Below are 26,437 nucleotides of genomic sequence, written 5' to 3' on the forward strand. Positions count from 1 at the left end.
TCCTGGCTATTGTAAATAGTTCTGCAATGAACATTGTGGTACATGACTCTTTCTGAATTATGGTTTTCTCAGGGTATATACCAAGCAGTGGGATTGCTGGGTCGTATGGTAGTTCTATTTTTAGTTTTTTGAGGAACCTCCATACTGTTCTCCACAGTGGCTGTATCAATTTACATTCCCACCAACAGTGCAAGAGGGATCCCTTTTCTCCACACGCTCTCCAACATTTGTTGTTTGTAGATTTTTTGAAGATGGCCATTCTGATTGGTGTGAGGTGATACCTCATTGTAGTTTTGATTTGCATTTCTCTAATGATGAGTGATGTTGAGCATTCTTTCATGTGTTTGTTAGCAATCTGTATATCTTCTTTGGAGAAATGTCTATTTAGGTCTTCTGCCCATTTTTGGATTGGGTTGTTTGTTTTTTTTGATATTGAGCTATATGAGCTACTTGTATATTTTGGAGATTAATCCTTTGTCAGTTGCTTCATTTGCAAATATTTTTTCCCATTCTGAGGGTTGTCTTTCCATCTTGTTTGTGGTTTCCTTTGCTGTGCAAAACTTTTTACGTTTCATTAGGTCCCATTTGTTTATTTTTGTTTTTATTTCCATTTCTCTAGGAGGTGGGTCAAAAAGGATCTTGCTGTGATTTATGTCATAGAGTGTTCCGCCTATGTTTTCCTCTAAGAGTTTGATAGTGTCTGGCCTTACATTTAGGTCTTTAATCCATTTTGAGTTTATTTTTGTGTATGGTATTAGGGAGTGTTCTAATTTCATTCTTTAACATGTAGCTGTCCAGTTTTCCCAGCACCACTTACTGAAGAGGCTGTCTTTTCTCCACTGTACACTCTTGCCTCCTTTATCAAAGATAAGGTAACCATATGTGTGTGGGTTTGTCTCTGGGCTTTCTATCCTGTTCCATTGATCTATATTTCTGTTTTTGTGCCAGTACCATACTGTCTTGGTTGCTGTAGCTTCTTTGTAGTATAGTCTGAAGTCAGGAAGCCTGATTCCTCCAGCTCCGTTTTTCTTTCTCAAGATTGCTTTGGCTATTCGGGGTCTTTTATGTTTCCATACAAATTGTGAAATTTTTTGTTCTAGTTCTGTGAAAAATGCCTTTGGTAGTTTGATAGGGATTGCATTGAATCTGTAGATTGCTTTGGGTAGTATAGTCATTTTCACAATGTTGATTCTCCAATCCAAGAACATGGTATATCTTTCCATCTGTTTGTATCATCTTTCATTTCTTTCATCAGTGTCTTATAGTTTTCTGCATACAGGTCTTTTGTCTCCTTAGGTAGGTTTATACCTAGGTATTTTATTCTTTTTGTTGCAATGGTAAATGGGAGTGTTTCCTTAATTTCTCTTTCAGATTTTTCATCATTAGTATATAGTTATGCAAGAGATTTCTGTGCATTAATTTTGTATCCTGCTACTTTACCAAATTCATGGTTTAGCTCTAGTAGTTTTCTGGTAGCATCTTTAGGATTCTCTATGTATAGTATCATGTCATTTGCAAACAGTGACAGCTTTACTTCTTCTTTTCCAATTTGGATTCCTTTTATTTCTTTTTCTTTTCTGACTGCTGTGGCTAAAACTTCCCAAACTATGTTAAATAATTCTCTTTTTTTCTTAATAAGTCTAGCTAAAGGTTCATCAATTTTGTGTAACTTTTTAAAGAAACAGGTCTTAGTTTCATTGATCTTTCCTATTGATTTTTAGTCTCTGTTTCATTTAATTTTGCTCTGATCATGGTTTCTTTCCTTTCTACTAACTTTTGGTTTTGTTTGTTCTTATTTTTCTAGCTTCTTTAGGTGTAAGGTTAGGTTATTTACTTGAGATTTTCCTTGTTTCTTGAGGTAAGCTTGTATCGCTATAAACGATAGTACTGCTCTTAGTACTGCTTTGGCGCATCCCATAGGTTTTGGATCATTGTGTTTTCATTTTCATTGTTTCCAGGTATTTTTTAATTTCCCCTTTGATTTTTTCAGTGATCCATTGGTTATTCAGGCTAAACAAACTGTTTAGCCTCCACCTGTTTGTGTTTTTTGCAGTTTTTCTCTTGTAGTTGATTTCTAGTCCCACAGCATTGTGGTCAGAAAAGATGCTTGATATAATTTCAATTTTCTTAAATTTACTGAGGCTTGTTTTGGGGACTAGCATGTGATCTATCTTGGAGCTTTATAGAATCGTAACATCAATATTCAGTCCTTACCTAATCAGTAGTTCAAAACAGTATTCAATAAATTGTTAACTCTTTAACTTCAAATTCTTCTGTGAGGTACATGGCTTTTTAAAAATGAAACAAAACTTAATAATATATACTCTGTAAATGAGAAGTGCCTAAGACACAATTGGATTAATATGAGGGGAGAGGAGGGCAGAGATGGGCTGGGAAGAGGCACAGAAAAGTTTCTGGCATGACAAAAATATCCCATATCCTGAACAAAGTATGGGTATAGGGATAAAATCACTTCTCACAGCACACTGAATAGTGTCACCTAAGATTCATGTATTGCACTGTAAATAAATTGCAGCTCACCAAAAACTAAATGGCAAAAAAATAAATGTATGTAAAATACTTCTTGACTATAATGAAAACACAATTACAGAATGTAATTAATTCCAAACTGAGAATAGATGCCTCTGTGTGTGTGTGTGTGTGTGTGTGTGTGTGTGTGTGTGTGTGTGTGTGTGTGTAATTTAGGGGGAGGAGTAGGTGTTTCCCCCATAAAAATGAAGCAGTAATTTATTAAGTTTTCATAATGATATGTGGCCACAACAGTATCATAAAACATCTGTGGGAATGATGACCAAGAACATAATTAAACAAAGATTCTTCAAATTACTGTGTATTAACATAAAATAAATCCTTCTTTATTTTATTTTTTTTATTTTTATTTTTTTGCGGTACACGGGCCTCTCACTGTTGTGGCCTCTCCCGTTGCGGAGCACAGGCTCCGGACACGCAGGCTCAGCGGCCATGGCTCACCGGCCCAGCCGCTCCGCGGCATGTGGGATCTTCCCGGACCGGGGGATGAACCCGTGTCCCCTGCATCGGCAGGCAGACTCTCAACCACTGCGCCACCAGGAAAGCCCAATCCATTTTTAAATGAAGCAAAATAACTACTGAATTATTTCACTCTGCTTAAGGGAAAAACTGATCAGAAGTAAAGTCATTCAATTTATTTGCTATTGTATATATATCACTGAAGTGGGACACTGTTAGTTGCTATCAAGGGTGAGTTCTCTAAACATCAGAGTTGCCTACTTACAATCTACCGTGGCTTTCATTTTTCAGACGTTTCTATTTATAATACCAGCAGTACAGTACTTTTTTTCTTCTGCCAATGGAGTTAAGAAGATAAAGCAAATGAATTTAGATACTTACAAAATAATGTAATCAATTCAATTTCTTTTGCAGCACAGTTAATTCCTATTGTTTAATTTTAACTTTATATTAGCACAAAGTACTGAGGATTAAATCAGTGTTTCTACTTACACGGCTCCAAAATACATTATAATAACTATCAAATAATTGATATAGATATGCTATGGCTTTGGGGATAATTTCAGTAATCTGTATAACTAAAATTTAAATTACCATTCAAATGATGATGAATTATTAATAAACTATGAAGTTTTACATGTGGCCAGAAATGTAAATTATATAAGACTTCGATAAATGTATTATCTTGAAAAAGCAGTTATGGAAAATAGCCTCATCAACTTAAGTAAGATGAAGAGAAGCTGGAGAAAGTCCAGGAACAAGTAATATAAATTACTAAATGACTGGGAAATGACTTAACAAAGAAAGCCTAAAATAATGTGGGTTAGTAGGGAACAGACTACTGGGGTGGAATTAATAACAGTCTTTATTCAACTAGATAAATACTATACACATAGACCTTCAGTACTCTGCCCATTGAGAAAAGGATCTAAGAAGGTAAATGTTAAGTAGCAACTTTAAGAAGGGCTATGTTTAATACCAAGAAAAGTTTCCTTTTCAGTTTCAAGACTTTAGAGCTTAATTACAAAGATGGCTATAAAATCCATTTTCTCTGAAAATGTTTGGCCACAATAGAAATTACCAAAGGTAGTCATTCCTCTAACACATATGTAGCATTAGGTAGCAAATGTTGTGTACCCCACGGCCATACACACTCACCCTTACCACTTCAACATACACTGGTCTAGCTTTACACTACAGCATCTGAGAGATTTATCAGACCCTTAGCACCCTCTTTGCCCACCTGCATTTCAGCCAGAAATGTCAGGAAATTAACCCCCACCTGTGAGTGGCCAATGACTGACAGGAGTCTATATAAATACCCTAGGCTTCCTTTGCCCTCAGGTGAAATAACTCTGAGATGTGGCATAACACTGGCTTCCAGACTGCCCCAATGTGATCCATCTCCGATTAGCTACAGTTGTAACTTGTATAGTAATATAATTTCTGTTAGATAAAATCCCTTCCCTGTCTCACTTTCCCAATAACCTATTGGCATTTCCTGGGATCATCCCCCAAATAAACTACTTGCACTGAAACCTTCATATCCAAGTTTGCTTTTTAACTACCTACACTAAGACAACACACATGCCATTTCATTGTACCACCTGTCTTTTCATATACTTAACAGTTTCTTTAAATTCCCCAATTATAAAATTTCTTGAAAAACTTTTATAACACAAGAACTAGAAAACTAATACCTTCCAACTTTCATTATTACAATACACTAAAAATAAATGATATCAAAACAGTTATTTAATACTAGCCAGCTATTGCTGCCTATTATCTCTGAGTCTGAATCGTGCTTTTTTTTTTAAGTGTGTACACGGGAGTGGGGGAAGATTAACAAATATTTGTGAGGTATTACAGATATGTTGCACCAAACTGACCATGTTTATTACTTCGAGTGACACAGAATGGAAGAAGGAATAATTTCCTCACTCTGTGATTCAATGTTTTCTTAAATCTCTTTCCCATAACCACCTGAAGTCCATCTTGTCATCTTGGACCATTTAAAATCACTTCACATCCCAATGGAATATACATTCCACACTTTAGAAAATATTACACTACAGAATAGATAAACCTGAGAAAGCTAATTCACAGTCTTAACTCAGAAAAAAATTAATAGAGATCTCCCAAGATTTCTTTGACCTCTACATAGTTTCAGAAAATATTAAACAGAGAGTTAGGAATTCTAGTCTTATTTTTTTGTGTGGCTGTGGCCAAGTCAATTCATTTTTCTGGACCTCAGTTTCCTCAACCTTAAAATAAAAAAGTCAAATAGGTCCACGTTTTCTCTTTTCTGTTCTCCTCGCCACTTGAGTAACAAAAGGAGTGAGCAAAGGTGAAGCTGTAGGTTTCTTAATCCCATTCCTTCAAAGCAGTTCTGGGAAGATCAGGAGACAGGAGAGAGAAAGAGAGGGAGGAGTAGGTGAAGAGGAAAGAAGCAGAGGGAGGGGGAGGAGAAAGACTAGGAGGAGAGAAGGAAACAGAAAGGAAATGGACTTTTAAAAATACAGGAACCACCTTCCACTTATTAGAATGGCTACTATTGAAAAGAAAAAGAAGATAACAAGTGTTGATGAGGATGTGGAGAAACTGGAACCTTTGTGTACTGTTGGTGGGAATGTAAAATGGTACAGCCGGTGTGGAAAAGAGTAAGGCAGTTCCTCAAAAAAGTTAAAAATAGAATATACGATATGACCCAGCAATTTCATTCCTGGGTATATACCCAAAAGGAACTGAAAGCAGGGTCTCAAGAGAAACACTTGTATCCTCATGTTCACAGCAGCACTATTCACAACAGGCAAAAGCTGAAAGCAACTCAAGTGTCTCAACAGATGAATGGATCCACAAAATGTGTATACATACAATGGAATATTAGCCTTAAAAAGGAAGGAATTCTGACACATGCTACATCATAGATGAACCTTGAGGACATTATGCTAAGTGACTAAGTGAAATAAGCCAACCACAAAAAGGCAAATAGTATATGATTCCACTTACATAAGGTGCCTAGAGTCGTCAAATTCATAGAGACAGAAAGTAGAATAGAGATTACCAGGGCAAATGAGGAGTTGCTGTTTAATGGGTATAGAGTTTCAGTTTTGCAAGATGAAAAGAGTTCTTGAGGCTGGTTGCACAACAATGTGAATCTACTTAACATGATTGAACTGTACCCTTAAAATGGTTATGATGGTAAATTTTACGTTACATTTATTTTATCATGAATTAAATTTTTAAAAAATACAGGTTACCATGGGACTATATGACATTTAAGATCTCTTTCAGCTCCACAGCATTTGAATTAGCATTAACAACAATTATGTAATTTATCATGGTCATGATACAAGGTTCATGAACAAAATTAAAACAAAAAAGTTATTTATCCCATATATATTATCCACAATATTTGCAGTATGTGTATTATAACCATTAATCTCTATGATCCAAGCAATGAGCTTCAGTGACTAATACTTATTCATGCTCTCTACAGAAAGTCACTAAAATATTAACTAAATGTTAAGAAATCTTATGGCCAAACAGAAAGTTCTGCAAATTTAAGGTTACTATTAATCTTTCTTCAAAACTGTCACCTCCACTTTGAATGCCATTAAATCCCAGTCAGATTGAAAGGCAGTTTCTCCGGGGCTCGCACAGAGTAATGTTACTACACTCTCATGGTCAATCCTGTGTCAGGATGAACTGCACATGACTGCCATTCTACCTTGATTCTGAGTCCCAGTGAGTAAGACCTCACCACGCAGTAGCCTACCGATCTTGTCTAGCTGTGTCCATAGCACACTGCAACCACACCGTACTCATTAGAATTAGCACACCATTTACTCATAAGTTCTCATGTTTCTTAAATACAAGCTGACAAGATGATATCTAAAATTAAATAAGTGCTCGCTTTGGCAGCACATACACTAAAAATTGGAATGATACGGAGATTAGCATGGCCCCTGCACAAGGATGACACACAAATTCGTGAAGCGTCCCATATTTTTGAGAAATGGAAACAAAAACAAAAATAAACAAATGGGACCTAATGAAACTTAAAAGCTTTTGCACAGCAAAGGAAACCATAAACAAGACAAAAAGACAACCCTCAGAATGGGAGAAAATATTTGCAAACGAAGCAACTGACAAAGGATTAATCTCCAAAATATATAAGCAGTTCGCACAGCTCAACATCAAAAAAAACCAAATAACCCAATCCAAAAATAGGCAGAAGACCTAAACAGACATTTCTCCAAAGAAGATATACAGATTGCCAACAAACACGTGAAAGAATGCTCAACATCACCAATCATTAGAGAAATGCAAATCAAAACTACAATGAGGTATCACCTCACACCAGTCAGAATGGCCATCATCAAAAAATCTACAAACAATAAATGCTGGAGAGGGTGTGGAGAAAAGGGATCCCTCTTGCACTGTTGGTGGGAATGTAAATTGATACAGCCACTATGGAGAACAGTATGGAGGTTCCTTAAAAAACTACAAATAGAACTACCATATGACCCAGCAATCCCACTGCTGGGCATATACCCTGAGAAAACCATAATTCAAAAAGAGACATGTACCACAATGTTCACTGCAGAACTATTTACAATAGCAAGGACATGAAAGCAACCTAAGTGTCCATTGACAGATAAGTGGATAAAGAGGATGTGGCACATATATACAATGGAATATTACTCAGCCATAAAAAGAAACAGAATTAAGTTATTTGTAGTGCGGTGGAAGGACCTAGAGTCTGTCATACAGAGTGAAGTAAGTCAGAAAAAGAAAAACAAATACCTTACGCTAACACATATATATGGAATCTTAAAAAAAAAAAAGGTTCTGAAGAATCTAGGGGCGGGACAGGAATAAAGACACAGATGTAGAGAATGGACTTGAGGACACGGGGAGGGGGAAGGGTAAGCTGGGACAAAGTGAGAGAGTGGCATTGACATATATACACTGCCAAACGTAAAACAGATAGCTAGTGGGAAGCAGCTGCATAGCACAGGGAGATCAGCTCCCTGATCTCCCACCTAGAGGGTTGGGATAGGGAGGGTGGGAGGGAGATGCAAGAGGGAGGGGATATGGGGATATATGTATACGTACAGCTGATTCACTTTGTTACACAGCAGAAACTAACACAACATTGTAAAGCAATTATACTCCAATAAAGATGTTAAAAAATAAATTAATTAAATTAAATTAAAGATCTCCTGTCTTTTTTTTTTTTTTTTTTGCGGTACACGGGCCTCTCACTGTTGTGGCCTCTCCCGTTGCCAAGCACAGGCTCCGAACGTGCAGGCTCAGCGGCCATGGCTCATGGGCCCAGCCGCTCCGCGGCACGTGGGATCTTCCTGGACCGGGGCACGAACCCGTGTCCCCTGCATCGGCAGGCAGACTCTCAACCACTGCGCCACCAGGGAAGCCCCTCCTGTCTTTTTATTGTATAAGTTTATTTATTTCTTACTGAAAACATAAACCTGACCTAAGTTAATTTATCATTTAAAAATTTTCTCTTTTAGTCTCCTTGGTTTTAACATAAAATTTAAAAATATTACTTGAACTCATATAAGTGTACTTTAAAAATCTATTTAATTAGACACAAATTACTGATTTAAGTAAAAGTATAAATGGAAGAAAATTAAACTATCAGTGTTACTAAATTATTAAGATATATATTGCTGGCCAATAAGCACAAAAAATGCTTAACATCATTAGTTATCAGAGAAATGCAAACTAAAACTACAATGAGATACCACTACATAAATCACTAGCATGGTTAAAATTAAAGCCACTTATAATTCCAAGTTCAGTAAGGATGTCAAGCAAATAGAACTCTCATACAGTGCTGGTAGGAATATAAAATGATATAACCACTTTGGAAAGTAGTATGGCAGTTGCTACAAGGTTAAACAAGCACATACCATATGACCCAGCAAGTCCACCCCTAGGTATTTACGTAAGAAAAATAAAAACATATGTTCACACAAAGACTTAACATATGAATGTTCAAAACTGAAAACAAGCCAAATGTTCAGCAATAGGTGAGTGGATAAATAAGCTCTGATATATCGTTAAAATGGAATGTTATTCACAAATGAAAAGGAATGAACCACTGAGAGACATAAAATCATGGATGAACCTCCAAATCACTATGTTGAGTAAAAGAAGCCCAACACAAAAGACTATATGTTGCATGATTTTATTTATTTGAAACTCTAGAAAAGACAAAACAAACTAAATGATAGCAAATCAGTATTTTCCTGGAGCTGGAAACGGGGGAGGGGAGGAACTGAGAGCAAAGAGGCATGAAGAAATTATTTGGGGTGATGAAAATGTTCAATATTTTGATTGTGATGGTGTTTATACAAGTATACACATTTGCCAAAACTCATTAAACGGTACACTTAAATGGATTTTATTGTATGTAAATAGCACCTTCTTCATAGAAAGTGATAGCATGGTAATTAAGCAGCATATTAGTTCAGTAGCTTGCAAACTTTTTAAATCATTTTCCTCTCTTAAAAAAATTACTTACAAATTACATACATGTTTACAAGTATATACTCTACAAAACATATAGAAAAGTAGGAATTATAAAGAGCTAAAGATCAAATAATGAAATGTCCTGTTAATTGATGCAACCTCATTATTTAATCTTATGTCATAAAATGTACTTAGGTGAGAGGTTCACCACTGAAGATAATGGACATAAATCTGTATGTCAAAAATATTCTCAGTATGTAGAACTTGTGAAGCTAACTTCTTATCATTTAGACAGTGACTGTCTAAACAGACATTTTCTATGTGACTGTGAAACAATTAGAGGAGTGCTCATTCTGTCATCTTGATTCTCCTTGCAATATTAGTGCTATCTTCAATCCGTAGGCTATATGTTACAAAAATTTTAAGCTGCTTTTCCATATTATGAAGTTAGTTTAATTAAATCTAGACTACATAATCTATTAATCCACTTTATCGGAAGCAGAAAATGCAAAAAATAAGTGAGGGGGCGGTGAGAGGGGGACAAGGTGGTAGAGTAGGAAGATCCTGGGCTTGCCTCCTCTCATGGATACTATATATAGAAACTTAACTAGAAAACCCAAAAGACTCCACCAATAAACTATTGGAACTAATAGATGTATTCAGTAAAGTTGCAGGATATAAAATTAATATACAGAAATCTGTTGCATGTCTATATATCAACAATAATCTATCAGAAAAAGTAAGAAAACAATCCCACTTACAGTTGCATCAAAAAGAATAAAATTTCTAAAAATAAACTTAACCAAGATGGTGAAAGACCTATACTCTGGAATCTATAAGACACTGATGAGAGAAACTAAAGAAGACACAAAGAAATGGAAGGATATACCATCTAACGAAATGGAAGAATTAACACTGTTAAAATGTCCATACCACCCAAAGCAATCTATAGATTCAATGCAATCCCTATCAAAATACCAATGGCATTTTTCATAGAAATGGAACAAATATTCTTAAATTTTGTATGGAACCACAAAAGACTCCGAATAGCCAAAGCAATCTTGAGAAAGAAAACAAAGCTGGAGGTAACATGCTCCCTGATTCAAATCTATACTATAAATCTATAGTAATCAAAATAGTATGGTACTGGCACAAAAACAGACACATAGATCAATGGAACAGAGCCCAGAAATAAATCCATGCTTATATGGTCACCTAATCCTTGACAAGAGCAACCAAGAATACACAATAGGGAAAGAACAGCCTGTTCAATAAATGGTGTTGGGAAAAACTGGACAGCACCATGCAGAAGAATCAAACTGGACTATTTTCCCACACCATATACAATAATAAACTCAAAATGGATTAAAGATTTAAATGTAAGACCTGAAACCATAAAACTCCTAGAAGAAAACACAGGCAGTAAACTCTCTGACATCAGTCTTTGTAACATTTTTTTGGATCTGCCTCTTCAGGCAAGAGCAACAAAAGCAAAATTAAACAAATGGGACTATATCAAACAAAAAAGGTTTTGCACAGTGAAGGAAACCATCAACAAAATGAAAAGGCAACCTACTAAATGGGAGAAGATATTTTCAAATGATATATCCCATAAAAAGTTAATATCCAAAATATTAAAAGAACTCATGTATTGAGCTGTAGCTCAATATAAAAAAAAATCCAATAAAAAAAATTAGCAGAGGATCTGAATAGACATTTTTCTAAAGAAAGCATACAGATGGCCAATAACATGAAAGGAGGCTCAACATCACTAATCTCCAGGGAAATTCAAATCAAAACCACAATGAGATATCACCTCACGCCTGTTAGAATGGCTATCATCAAAAAGACAACAAATAACAAACGTTGGTGAGGCTGTAGAGAAAAGGAATGGTGGTGCACTGTTGGTGGGAATGTAAACTGGTGCAGCCACAATGGGAAATAGTATGGAGGTTCCTCAAAAAATCAAAGATAGAACTACCATATGATCTAGCAATTCTACTTCTGGGCATTTATATGAAGAAAACAAAAACTCCTATGCTAACTGCAGCATTATTTACAGTAGCCAAGATATGGAAGCAACCTAAGTGTCCATTGATAAATGAGTGGATAAAGAAGATGTGATGTGTATATATGTATATATGTGTATATCATCTATCTATATTTATAAAATGGTATATTAGCCATAAAATGAATGAAATCTTGACATTTGCAACAACATGGATCTATCTATAGGGTATTATGCTAAGTGGAACTTTGTGCTTCCACTACATGGGGCATGGGTTCGATCCCTGGTCCCTCATCAGGGAACTAAGATCTCACATGTGCACTGCACGGCCTTAATATATAAATGAATGAATGAATGAATGAATAAAATCAATATAAAACACAAAGCAAACAAACAAACAAAACAGAAAAGGACTCATAGATACAGAGAAAAAATGGTGGTTGCAAAAGGGGGGTGGGTAGATGGGTGAAATAGGTGAAGGAGATTAAGAGGGGCAAACTTCCAGTTACAAAATAAATAAGGCATTGGGGATGTAACATACAGCTTAGCGAGTATAGTGTATAATATGATAATAACTTTGTATGGTGACAGATGGCTACTAGATTTATTATGGTGATCATTTTGTAATGTACTTAAATGTCAAGTCACTATGTTGTACACCTGAAAATAGCATAATATTGCACATGAACTATACTTCAAGGAAATTTAAATAAAAATAAATAAAACATTTTTCAAAAGTGAGAGGGCTACCATTAACCCCTCTTCCTTCAGTATGCCTCATTTATACATGTGATATATAAGTAATTATATCTTTGCTATATTTCCCATTTTTAATAAAAAATATAAATAGATATTCTAACATATCTTTTTCTTACTCTAATAAATCTTGCACAAATATATGCTGTAGAAGTTCTGCTTTGGAGACATCTGAGAGTGATCATTTGTATTGTTCAAAAATTATAGGGTTTAAAAATATGGAGTATGTGCATGTGCATGTTTAACACTAAACCTGTTATTAACTATTTTCAATCACTATTAATTTAGAAGGCACTTCAGTATTACCTAGTTCACTCATTAATTCAACATTCATTGAGCATCTATTATGTACACCTGTTAGGTTGTACTATAATGTGAACAAAAGAAGACATGGTGGGCTTCCCTGGTGGCGCAGTGGTTGAGAATCTGCCTGCTAATGCAGGGGACACGGGTTCGAGCTCTGGTCTGGGAGGATCCCACATGCCACGGAGCAACTAGGCCCGTGAGCCACAACTACTGAGCCTGCGCGTCTGGAGCCTGTGCTCCGCAACAAGGGAGGCCACGATAATGAGAGGCCGTGATAGTGAGAGGCCTGTGCACTGCGATGAAGAGTGGTCCCCGCCTGCCACAACTAGAAAAGCCCTCGCACAGAAACGAAGACCCAGCACAGCAAAAATAAATAAATTAATTAATAAACTCCTACCCCCAACAAAAAAAAAAGAAGTCATGCTGTCTGGATCATCAACTTATGATATAGTTTTGAGGAAAGACACTGATCACATAAATCAGCTAAAACCACAGCAATGAAATGGTCTGTGAGGGAAAGGTACACAGGTCTAGGAGGGTGCATAACAGAAAGACTTAATTTCACAGTGGTTTGGGGAATCAATCATGCTTCCCCCAGGATGATGACTACTGACCTTCAGGGTTCAATAAAATATTATTAAAACATGCAAACATAAACCAAGGTGCAAACAATGATAGCTGTGGGGGCAACTATTATACGGAGCTTCTCTTGCATCCAATCTATCTGTGGTATCATTTAGCCTTGATCAAGTTCATATTAAGGCTGGCTCTATTCCTCCTCATTAGCCTCCAAAATTATAGTAGTTCCACCTCCTGGAACCAAAGCTATTTTAAACACACACTGAAGTTGAATGGCAGTCTCAGTTCTAATGCATTAATTAAGATAATCTAAAATATGTTCATAGCTTCATTATAAAGATTATCTAAATAAACACATACACACATAGAGTGGATTCCTAAGAAAACATCCATATATCACACTTTGAGAAACACTGCTCTTTACAATCATTTTCCTACTTCCAGTTCCTAGCAATGTCTGGTATATGTATCAGTAATTTGCCCTCGTATCTGCAAAATGCTTTGTAGTTCACAAAGCCCATTACAAAGATTTTCTCATTTGGTCCTAACAACAATTCTGGGTGAATTATCTATTTCAAAGATAAGGAAACTAAGGCTGGGTGGTACTTCTTCAAGGTAGTTTTTCTTTTCTTTTCTTTTTTTTTACAGTACGTGGGCCTCTCACTGTTGTGGCCTCTCCCATTGCGGAGCACAGGCTCTGGATGCGCAGGCTCAGCGGCCATGGCTCACGGGCCCAGCCGCTCCGCGGAATGTGGGATCCTCCCGGACAGGGGCATAAACCCGTGTCCCCTGCATCCACAGGCGGACTCTCAACCACTGCGCCACCAGGGAAGCCCAAGGTAGTTTTTCTTCAGGAAGTTTCCCACAATTGCCCACTTCCATCAACTGACTCACCTCTGAATTATATTATGTGTTTTTTGCTCCTATAGCATAGCTCTCTATATTATACTTCAGGCATCACCATTCTCTGTGTCATTTTCTGTTCACCTGTCCATCTCTTTGACCTAACCTTAAAGTTCTTCATATGTCAGTAGCACATAACAGATGTTCAATCAATGCCCAGTGAGCTCCTATAATACAGTTATGGAGACTAAAGGACAGGGAGGTTAAAATGAGCTCAATACCACGTAGCTTATTTTGGCAGACCTAGAACTCCGACTCACTCACACCTCCTGAGATCAAATTCAAGTCACTGTTCCTTTAGTCCATAACGCTAATATTTTGGGCAATATTACTGCTTCATAGGAAGCAAAAGAACAAAAACTGCATTCCTTCAATGCTAAAGTATTACGAACCAAAACATAGATATGAATATAATTTACGCCCAAACATCAAAAACATTTTCCACCTGTGAAATAAATTGTCTACTGAGATCAGTTAACAGGGTCAGGAATCTATTTTTATACTGACAAAAGAGTATGGGTTTTGCTTATTACACTAGCTTCTCTAGGTCATATTTTTTTTCCTAGACAGAGTTCCCTGATGCTCTTTTGCTTTGTTATTTTTAGTATCTAATTAAAATAAGCTAAAGAAACAATTTCTCTGAAATCAATTTATGAAATCCCTGGAAAAAATTAAGAGCAATCATGAGTTTTAACTGTATAACTATCTACCAGATCAATGAACCACAGGCAACAAACACCTTAGTGAACCTCAATGTCAAAGCAAAGCCTTGAAAATCAGCACAATAACAAAAAAGAAAAGTTATTGGTAAAAAAGGCTTTGCATAGAATAATTATGTTACCAAGGGTCATAAACAGGACTATAATCAATGGTCTGCTCAGTCTCATAAGAATCTCAGAAAAAAGTTACCCCAGGGAACTAAAGTTTAGGTTTATTCAAAGTAAAATTAACTTGCTTACTATCACTCTTCCAAACTTCAGAAATAATTTTGCTCAGTTATTCCATTTATAGTTCCATTTACAAAAACCCCACAAAACCTCAAGTTAGTCTGTATTATAGTTTACTTCCGCTAGTGATGAGTTACAAAGTTACTCTGAGATTTACAAATGGGACAGTGCCTCCCTCTCTAATCCCTGTTTTACTAATAAGCACTTTTATTTAAGAATCACCTTTCTTCTTACATTTCAAGTGCTCTCTTTTCTAATGTATAATTTTTCTTATTTGGTTTCTCTTCTTTAATCCTACTATTTTTAAAAAGCTGAGATTGCTAATAATAAGGAAGCACAAATTTAATAGAATCCAAAGTTATCAGTACTTAATAACCCAGAAACACCAACTAGTAAAGGTAGGCAGATAAAAACAAAATCATGGCTTTGGTTAGCTGTATAGATTTGTGAGAAACAGCTTGACCAACTTGTAAACCAAAAATAAAAAGCTCTGCATATTATTATTTTCAGTTTTGAGGCCACCTTTTAATCACCCATTAAAATTATACCTTACAGAGCTTCCCTGGTGGCGCCGTGGTTGAGAGTTCGCCTGCAGATGCAGGGGACACGGGTTCCTGCCCCGGTCCGGGAGAATCCCACATGCCGCGGAGGGGCTGGGCCCGTGAGCCATGGCCACTGAGCCTGCGCGTCCGGAGCCTGTGCTCCGCAGCGGGAGAAGCCGCAGCGGTGAGAGGCCCGCGTACCGCAAAAAAATAAAATTATACCTTACAGAAATAAAATATAATCTTTAAATATTACAATTATAAGAAGATGAAAAATTATACCTTTTTATTTAATAAAAAATCTATATTCTACCTCTTCCCCTATTCAATAATTAATATATCAATTGTAATATATATTTGGGTGAGTTTAACTTTTTTAAAGGCTGCTAATCAATTGATTTGATGAATCAGGTTTTCCTCACAGGCTGGAATGGGAATGGCTGCCTGGGCCTTCATACTATCCATATCTATACTGCTACTAAATAAAACAAAAATCAAAGCCGCAAACTGGCTAATTATCTTTTTTTTGGGTTTAGTACCTAATTACTACTTCCTAATACTTTTGTCTTCTTTCTTGAGAATAATTTTGTTTGCATTTTCTAGCAACCAGATTTTTAAAGCAACGCTCAATTGTACCACCAATTCATTATACACATCTGTTTTTAAAAGAGTCTTAAAAGTATCACCGGGCTTCCCTGGTGGCGCAGTGGTTGAGAGTCCGCCTGCTGATGCAGGGGACACGGGTTCGTGCCCCAGTTCGGGAAGATCCCACATGCCGCGGAGTGGCTGGGCCCGTGAGCCATGGCCGCTAAGCCTGCGCAACCGGAGCCTGTGCTCCACAACGGGAGAGGCCACAACAGTGAGAGGCCCGCGTACCACAAAAAAAAAAAAAAAAAAAAAAGTATCACCAATTTTGTTTCTTATTGATCGTTTTATGTGTTATTCAGGCTTGCTTATTTATTTATTTATTTTCTTGGTGGTAATCATCAAGACTGGGGAGTTGATGGGGAATATAGAGAGAACTGGGCAAAAAACTCAGAACTGATTTTCCTCTTTTAAAACACTGATCCACCGAGATGAGACAAGAGTAGTTTAAATTTGGGATACTTTTTAGAAGAACTCTTGTTGCTTAGCATATGTATAAGGAAAACTTTCAGGTTTTTTTATTTAAAGATAAAATAGTAAGTGCCCATGACTATTGAACACAATATTATGATTAGTAGCTCAAATTATCACTTACCAAACTTACCCCAGATTGGTAAAGTTATTCATTTCAAAAAAAAAATTTTTTTTTTTTTTTTTTCCGGTACGCGGGCCTCTCACTGTTGTGGCCTCTCCCATTGCGGAGCACAGGCTCTGGACGCTCAGGCTCAGTGGCCATGGCTCACGGGCCCAGCCGCTCCGCGGCATGTGGGATCTTCCCGGACCGGGGCACGAACCCGTGTCCCCTGCATCTGCAGGCGGACTCTCAACCACGGCGCCACCAGGGAAGCCCCAAAATTTTTTTGTATAACTCCACACTGCTAGAAAAGTTGCAGGAGTCATACAAAATATTCCCAAGTTATCCTTTCTCCAGATTATCTAAATAACAACATTTTACTACATTGATTTTATCATGTTTCCCCTCTTTTTTTTTTTAAGGTACTATATTTACTGATGTTCATACTTAAGGTCTGAGTTTAGGGAGGGCTTTAAGAAGTTCAAGGTTTATAATTTTTTTAAATAAATTTATTTATTTGGTTTTGGCTGTGTTGGGTCTTCGTTGCTGCACGCGGGCTTTCTCTAGTTGCGGCAAGCAGGGGCTACTCTTTGTTGCAGTGCGCAGGCTTCTCATTGCAGTGGCTTCTCTTGTTGTGGAGCATGGGCTCTAGGCATGCAGTAGTTGCATGTAGTATTGCAGTAGGCATATTGCAGTAGTTGCAGCACATGGGCTCAGTAGTTGTGGCTCCCGGGCTCTAGAGCACAGGCTCAGTAGTTGTGGCGCACGGGCTTAGTTGCTCGGCGGCGTGTGGGGTCTTCCTGGACCAGGGATCGAACCTGTGTCCCCTGCATTAGCAGGTGGATTCTTAACCACTGCACCACCAGGGAATTCCCAAGGTTTATAATTTTTTTATTTGCTAGTTATCTTGCTCAAGCAGCCCTTTATACTCCGGATGCACCTGTTTCACTAGCTTTGCTTGTGGGATCTTCAAAAATGTTCTGTGATTGATTCATAGTATTAAAAATCCTTCTTGACATAAAGTGTATCATGTTCTTCACCATGAGACTGCCCATGTTTAGTACTGTTATGTCAGTGGGCTTATACCATTTATCTTGTTATAACTCATCTGACTGCTTTACTTCTGTAGTGTGGGGCTTAGGAGCTCAGGTTCTGAAGTCAGATATCTTGGGTTTGACTCTCAGCTAAAAATATCATGGCTGAAGGATGGTATATTAGTTAAACGTCAGGTTTAGGATTTAGCACTGAGCTACTAGGCAGCCAGGACAAAGAGGGTGGCTGCGATTTCCTCAGTAGGAAGTCTATCAGTTTGTAAGGGCTGTAAGAAAAATGAAACATCAGTGTCTCAGCAGAAATGGCTTTGACTGATATCAATACAAGTTTTTAAAGAAAATAAAGAGCCATTCAATGTGTGTCTATTTCTAAAATCAGCCCTGGATAAAAGAAAGGGGAGAACGATCATTTTTCGTGGATAGAAAAGGTATGTTAAGTGCTCCATGGAATTAACCTTATGGTATGCTGTTTTAATACAGGCATCGAGCTTGAAGAACTTTAATGGACAATTCATCTGGCTATAAAAGAGTCCAGGAGAGGAGATGATGCTCAACTTGTGTACCATATATCCCTAGAGGTTCCACAAAGGCATCTCAGGAGCTGCTGTTAGGGGCAGGAGATGTAGACAAGACCCAAGTCCTTTCCCCTCCACACACAAGGATTCAGTCTGAAGAGCTCAAGCTATTGTACTATTTAGTATATTCCTTCAATACAAACTGAGTACCTACTTGCTCAGCATTTACAGTTCCCATGAAAGAAGACTTTCAAAAATAATTATTTGTTAAATGACAATACAAATATATCCCACTCTTGAAAGAAATATAACATCAATCCCACACACATACATTTTGTAATTACTATCTCAGAGTATACTTCTCAAATGTAAGCACAGGCTGTCAAGGGCAAATAACTGTAATCCAAAGCAAATTATTTTAAATTCTTTGAGCCTCAGTTTCCTCACCTGTAATAATACCACCTACCTTGCGGAGTTGTTACAAGCTGTAGAAATAATGAGCCAAGCATCAAGCACAGGGAACAGCACACAATAGGTGCTCAATAGATGGCACACTATCATTATGATACATTGTTGCAAATGGGTTTCTGACAAAGCAGAATGGTGGATGACTTCAAAATGGGAGTTGTTATTGAAAACCTAAATAGCTTATACTACTCAACCAGTAGATACCTAGTGCTCCACCTCACCTCTCACCGCTCAGCTCTCCCACTCTCTCCTCCACCCATTTCAACCCTGATTCAGTTCCACAAACCTACCACGTTCACGCCAGCTCTTCACAAACACACTTCCCTCAGAAAACACTTGTTTTTATTCCCTCACTGGTCATCTCTATTCTTTAAATCTTAGCTTAAACATCACTTCCTCTAGAAAGACCTCCTTGACCAGCTGAGACTACAAATAACAATTTTTATTTGGACCTTAACGTTTCTTTTCTTTCAGATACTGATGTCGAAGAGGCTCAGCTATATATTGAGATCTATTATACTGACAATGTATTTTTAGCACACGTAAAGAATTCCTCTGATTTACTTTGCAAAGAGGGCACGTGCTCTGTTTAAATTGTGTTTCAATTTGTTCAAATTATATGTAAACAAAAGTGCCAGTTATTGTAAAGTTTTCTACTTTCTACTCGTATGAAAAATTTTATAGGACAAATTGAACTTTCCAAACAAACAAAAAGTACTGATGTTGAAATTGATAATTTGATAAGCAAATTCGATATTCGTAGGAAACATTATATATCTCTAAGAACAAAATTATGGAATCGACTAAAATAAGTCTATAACTAAGTGATTTGTTGAAAAAGAAAATTTTCTGCAATTCAACTTTGGGAGGTCCTTTGGAATAGTTGCATTAAATGAATGGTGTAAGCCTCTTCTAACTAGAAAACCAAATTCTAGTCAAGCTAGCTAGAATATTAATATATTGTTCTCACCTTAATCTTTTAAAGTCTTATATCATACCACAGCAACAAACTTGGTTCAAAATTATTATATTTTATGAACTGAATAAAATACTGGAGGTGTTCCTGAATTCTATTGAAAAACCTGGCATTTCTCTAATCACTATGGTGACTGCATTGGGTGACAGGCCATCCAGGGTGAAGGACACCATTACTGATCCTGCCTCAGACCAAGCTGGTGTCCATTCTGACCTAGAGCCTGAGATTCCATAATTCACAATCCAGAGCAGTACAAGGAAGGACCAGAGGTTCTTGCTTAGTAAAGAAAATGGAAGCAGCTGGTTTTAAGACTAAAATAGCTGCAGAGGATAAGTTACTTGACAGTGAGGGCAAAGAGAGAGAGCCAAAGACCAACTCTTATAGAAAAGGAGGTCAAATCCCCCCACTCCAATTTTCCATTAAACGAGTCAGATAACATTACCAGTACTACTGATAATGATAACAACAATGAAAATAATAATAGTAAAAATAGAAAATTTATTAAAGGTTTATTATACTTCAGGTACTATTCTAAATTATTTAATAAATGTTATTTAATACTTTAAGTATAAGCTAGACATTATTATTCTTATTTTATACATTAGGATATTGAGTCTCCAGAAACTTAATTTTATTTGTCCAAAGTCATATAACTAGAAAGAGCTAAGGCCAGGATTTAAATCCATCCCTTCTAAGTATGAATCTCACTCTCTTAAGCTCTACGAAACCTGATTTACTTGATGAAATAGCCCTCAAAGAAATAAAAGGGGAAAACCAAAATCCATGCAAAAAAAGAAATATGTGATAGTCAACAGTATCAAATGTCAAAGGAAAATCCAGAAACACCCTAGAGAAAATTACTGGATTTGGCTCTGTCCAAAATGCACAGTATCCATAGTTGTATGGTGGCACCCCAATTTCATAGGATTAAGAAGTGCTTAGATAACTGCAGATGTCTCTTTCAAGAAAATCAGCAGTGAGGGAATACGTAAAGAAATATGTCAACTGAAGAGGGAAAATACTAGGGAGGGGATACATGTAAAGACACCATAAATAGGTCATCAGACTCAACCTCCCACAAGGTTTTTATGCAGCATTGTTCCACAGCCCTCAATTCCTAGCCCCTCACCTCCTTGTACAATTCCTTGATTTCACTTGAGCTCTTCCATGCTTCTCTCTACAAGAAATGCCCTTTTCCAGTTTGCTTTCCTTGTGAACTCCAACTTTTCCTTCAGCACACAGCTCAAAGGTCACATTCTTGGTGAAGACATCACTGACCCTCATTCCAAGAACAATTTCCATCTTTACACCTAAGGAACTTTGTATCTAATTCTATAACAAGTCTATCTCCATCAAAAGTTGGTTTTCTACAGTCGGGTACCAAACAGAATTACCTTTGAAACCGCAGTATTTAACACAGTGCCTGACATATTCCTCTTAAAATATAGTATCCAGAACTGATCATAATTTTTTAACTCTAGTTGAGAAAATATTTTAAAAATCACTTAAAAGAGAATCAAAGACTATTACTACCCAACAATTTAAACAGTAGTTCTTATTTTTAAAAATATACAGATGGTCAACTAAAGAGCCTTCATATTGGATTGGCACAGTAAAATTTATTTCGACTGTAAATCAGCATGTTCCTTCAAAACACCTTACTTTTTTATATTGGATACTAAAAATTAGCAGTTCTGATTCCAAAAATAAATATGTTCTTCAAGAACTAAAATTATTGTCTTTTAAAAAAATTATTTTCACAAAAGACATTCAACTGGAATTCATTTAAAAATATAACCCCATCTTTTAGGATGTCTGCCACAGTCTTAATTATGAAAACACCGTTCCCTTAGGGAACTAAGCCAGTGAGAATCTCGTCCCGAATAAGAGCAAACCAGAGAAAAATGTCTCTGTTTCTGTTGATTATATCAGATAATGGTCTGAAATGAAAAGAATTCCATTCATGTCCATCGAAGCTAGGATGCACAAGAAGCAAACCTCTGGACCCTGAGCAGAGGAAAGATAAAGACAAGAGCGATGGAGTGCACTACCTCAGGCTTAGCTCTCCAAGCTAGCACAGGGTCCCATTTAAAATACTACTGATCAAGTTTTGATCCAATAGAACATTCTGTTATGGATTTAACATTCCATAGGCAATCATTTCTTCCCCTTAATCACTATTTATTGCTTCCACCAGAAGAACTTTCTCATGGGTATATTGCTAATTATCACAGCTTCCTTCTGGTTGTGATGATTATTTACTACACACAGGAATATGGCAAACAGAAGTGAGGACAAAAATAACCTACTGTTTAAGCTATGGCCTAATGTGGGGAAGTCAGGAGCATTCATATCTAATTTCAATTCCTAAAATCCATCTCCTAAAGGTTGAGGCATCATTTTAAAGATATCCATAATAAATAGATCTATTGGAGAAGATTCATTTAAAACTTACCCTTCTTGAAGATTGCCCTTCGCCTAAAACCTAATTGACAGTTCCGGTTGGATCTGTTTCTCACACAAAATGTCATTTATCTTTTTGACCACAGGGATAATACACTTACTCTCCAGGATGTACCATAATTTATGTAGAAATGCTAAATATGTGATATACTGATACTAACCAGAAAGAAACAATATAGCCACATAGCTATTACATTCATTTTGATAACTCAAATTACAAACAAAGAGTCGGTGCCTAAATAGGTGATTTATTTCTACACGTATTTTTAAAAATATGTATTTGTAAGAATATATATGTCCTTATCTGAATATAATCTTGAAGTGAGCTTTTATCACATAAAAAGAAGTTTCAGTGTCACAGTTACATACCAAAGACCCACAAGAAACAAATAGTCCCTGGGCAGAAAAAGGTCAAGACCCACATTCTTTGATAAAAAAAGAATCTGAACAAAGTTGACAGCATCTTTGAAAAAAAAAATATGTATGTCTTTGACCTCAAATAGAAGCCCCTCAACCCCAGGGCTCAGTTGTACCTGGGATGTTACATTTAGAAGGAGCAATACAGAGACAACACACTTGCCCACTGTGAGAGAAAAGATGTATGTCCCTTTCTAAGGAAAAGGAAAGACAGAGACAGTAGAGACAGGAAGAAATATAGTTGGGAGACCAGTTAAAACTTGGGAAGCTTGAATGGGAGAAAATATTCTTAGAGCCCTGATTCAAGATTTAGGATGATTTAGGAATTATCCTCGATGTCAGCAACATTTGTGAAATACCTGGATCCCAAGATTAAAACAGGAATAAAAGTTCTGACTTTTGACTAGGTTCTACCTTGAAAAGAATCTAAACTAGCTGGCTATGGAGGAGAATGGAATAGTAGGAATACATTTTCCTTTTCCCCTATCCTGGGTTTTTAATTCAGTTCTAGGCAAGCAGGGTTAGAAGACCTCTCAGATTTAGGCATAAAATGACCAACTTGAAGAGTTATCTACAAGAAACTCTAACAAATCACTCAAGGAAGGGGGAGGGGAAGGGAGAACAGCACAGTTCTAGGCATATTCGATAGAGACCCATCAGTGCAAAAAGTCTTTTTACAAATATGATAAGAATAAATAATAATAATTTTTTAGTTTCTAATCAAGATACTGAACTTGAATGTTTTTATAGATTTTACTGAATTGGGCAACTATTTCTGTATTTGTAAGCTGAGACTCTATGGTGTTTTGTGAAATAATGAAAAATTGCAAAAGATAGGAAATTTGATAAAGAATTATATAATAAGATCTTGCAATCTTTGCTCAGAATTCTCCATTCTTGAATCAGATTGTTCAAGGAAAGGTGACAAATTGATTCTTGAGATCATACAGAATAAATGAAAAACCACAGAAATAATTTTAGAAACAATATTTTTTTGGTACTTATTACATAGTGAAATAGGGAAATCAGAACCCTTAGGGCTTTGAAGAAATAAAAATATATTACGATCTTAAAATTTTCTGGTTTCTCAACAGGCCAATACATACAATATTATATGTCTCAAAATTTAAAAATTTAGCTATAGGCTTGTTTTTTTTTTTGCAGTACGCGGGCCTCTCACTGTTGTGGCCTCTCCCATTGCAGAGCACAGGCTCCGGACGCGCAGGCTCAGCGGCCATGGCTCACGGGCCCAGCCGCTCCGCGGCATGTGGGATCTTCCCAGACCGGGGCACGAACCCGTGTCCCCTGCATCGGCAGGCAGACTCTCAACCACTGCACCACCAGGGAAGCCCTATAGGCTTTCTTTTTACATCAAAATGGTCAGAGCAAGGACACAATGAAAAGTTGAATCAATAGAAGTAACTATCTTTGATGTCAATGCCATGATTTCAGTATCTATCATGGGTCAGTGACAAGAGCTGCAAGATTTTAAAGGCATCCTACCAAAGTTTGAAAACTCAAGATGACATCAGCATATTAACAATACAAAGATTATAGGTATGTTAGAGCAATAAGAAGTTACTATAGCACCTATCTTATCAGTTATAGACAATCTATATCCACAGGGACACTGTTAGAAATCTTCAAATATGTCACCGTTCTAGAGGAGAGGAAAGGAGAGGGGAAGGGAGGGGAGGAGGGGGAGAAGAGGAGAGGAAAAGGGAGGGGAGGAAGGAAGGAAGGGAGGAATGGAGGAAGGAAGGAAGCTAGGAAGGAAGAAAATGACAGAAGAGAAAAAATCCTTCCAAATAAGATAAGCCTGGAAGGACAACATAACAGGCATTTATCCAGGCATATATCACACTAATCCACTCTGTGAAATAAAACACTTAGTTGACAAAAAGAAAATGAAAATTCTCAACTTCTTTGCTTGGTGAAAGGGGACCAAGTCGTCGACTGCCTTGAACGTCCTGTTGGGAAACAAACCATGTGGCATACCACAAAGTTTTCCAAAGTGTGTTACGTGTGTACATGAGATTATTTTTTATAAGGACATGAACACAGTGTGTGTATATGTATGTGTAATTTTCTGTCTATGGCTGGTGATACTTGATTTTCCACTTCTAATAGGAACTTAGTTTTTTTGGTTTTATATATATTTAATATAAAAAGTGATTCTATTTAAGAAGCAATCAGATCTCCTTTACCAACTCTGTGCAATGAGGTGACTGGCCTTCCTTGATGAACATGAAATTTCAAGAAACTGGGATTTAGAACATGAGAGGAAAAAATAATCACATAGATAACATACAAAGGATCAGAAATCAGAACAGTGTTTGACTTTTCCATAGCAATTCTGCAAACTGGAAAACAATGGAGCAATTCCTTCAAAATTCTGAAGAAAATGATATCCAACCCCAAACTCTGTACCCATCCAACTACCAAACAACTGTGAAGGTAGTAGAATAAATTCCCTCTCAGACACACAAGAGCTCAAAATCTACCAGTTCTTAGGAAGTTACTGCAAGTTGTGCTTGAGCAAATCAAGAAAGAGTTTAAGACACTGATCCGAGAAACAGGAAAGCCAACATAAAAGAGGGAAATCCCAGAATGATGGCAAAGGGAAAAAAATGCATATAGTTCAACCTAGTATATCAGAAGTATATGGCATGGAAAAAGTGTGTGTGTGTGCGTGCGTGCATGCACATGCATGCACATATTAAGAGCTAGAAAGAGGAGTGTGGTAAGAAAATGCTTAAAACTAAAAAAATCAAGAAAATACTACTATATATAAAATATATGACTAATAAGAACCTGCTGTATAGCACAGGGAACTCTACTCAATACTCTGTAATGGCCTATATGGGAAAAGAATCTAAAAAAAAAAAAAAGTGTATATATGCATAACTGATTCACTGTGCTGTACACCTGAAACTAACACAACATTGTAAATCAACTATACTCCAATAAAAATTTTTTAAAAAAAGAAAATAAACACCGTTTGTGAAGACACAGAGGTAAATATCAAAATAATAGTAAACAGAGGCAAAATTAGTTGCCTCTGAGGAGGAGTACAGAGAGGATGAGAACTACTTTTTTTTTTTAAATAACAAACTTGCTGAACTATTTGACTCTTTACACTACTGTATACACTATATAAGACCTGTAGTAGACATCTAATGACATATAAATTCAATAAAAAGAAAATGTTTTTTAAAAAGAAAAGAAGGAAGGAAGGCAAAAAGGAAGAAAGGGAAAGGAAAGGAAGGAGGGAGTAAGAAAAGACACAGAGTCCATGAGACAGGGCCAGATGCACTTAACACAGACATTTTAAGGTCTCAAGGGGGCACTTTCTGGAGACAGGATCTCCACTGCACTCCTGTTAGAGACAGGCACTCTCAAGGCCATTCTTCTTCCACAAATGAGACAAAAACCAAACCAGAGTGAGCGTAACTGTTCAATATGTGCTTAATATTGTTCGATTGTTGAGTTATCTTTTTAACATTATATATAACACTGTCCCAATAGTTCTCTACTTGCTCTCTGGATGATATGCCATAAACTACCCTTTTCTGAATAATGTTCAGTCTTGAAATTGGTAATGAAATTGGTGATCAGTAATACCAGTGTGTTGTAGAGAACAGAAAGAAGAGTATGCTAAGATTTAATTATAAAAGAAATAATTCTTTCAGATGTCTTTATTTACCCTGAGAGTCAAAGACCCTTCTCCATGATCCTAGCACTCTCCCTGCCCATCCCACTTCTATCTCCTAAGA

At 36.8% G+C, this 26,437-nt stretch overlaps 1 protein-coding gene and 1 non-coding gene across 3 annotated transcripts in view; one reads left to right on the forward strand and one right to left on the reverse strand.

Annotated features, from left to right (window-relative positions):
* RFX3 (regulatory factor X3) overlaps nucleotides 1-26,437 on the reverse strand; it is a 289,095-nt gene that overhangs the window by 130,138 nt on the left and 132,520 nt on the right. The gene's annotated exons all lie outside the window — the stretch shown is intronic.
* LOC132523998 (U6 spliceosomal RNA) lies at nucleotides 6,918-7,022 on the forward strand. The gene has a single exon (XR_009541763.1). It is a non-coding gene; the product is annotated as a U6 spliceosomal RNA (small nuclear RNA).

This window comes from Lagenorhynchus albirostris, chromosome 7 (assembly GCF_949774975.1).
Source record: "Lagenorhynchus albirostris chromosome 7, mLagAlb1.1, whole genome shotgun sequence".
In the NCBI taxonomy this organism is placed as follows: Eukaryota; Metazoa; Chordata; class Mammalia; order Artiodactyla; family Delphinidae; genus Lagenorhynchus; species Lagenorhynchus albirostris.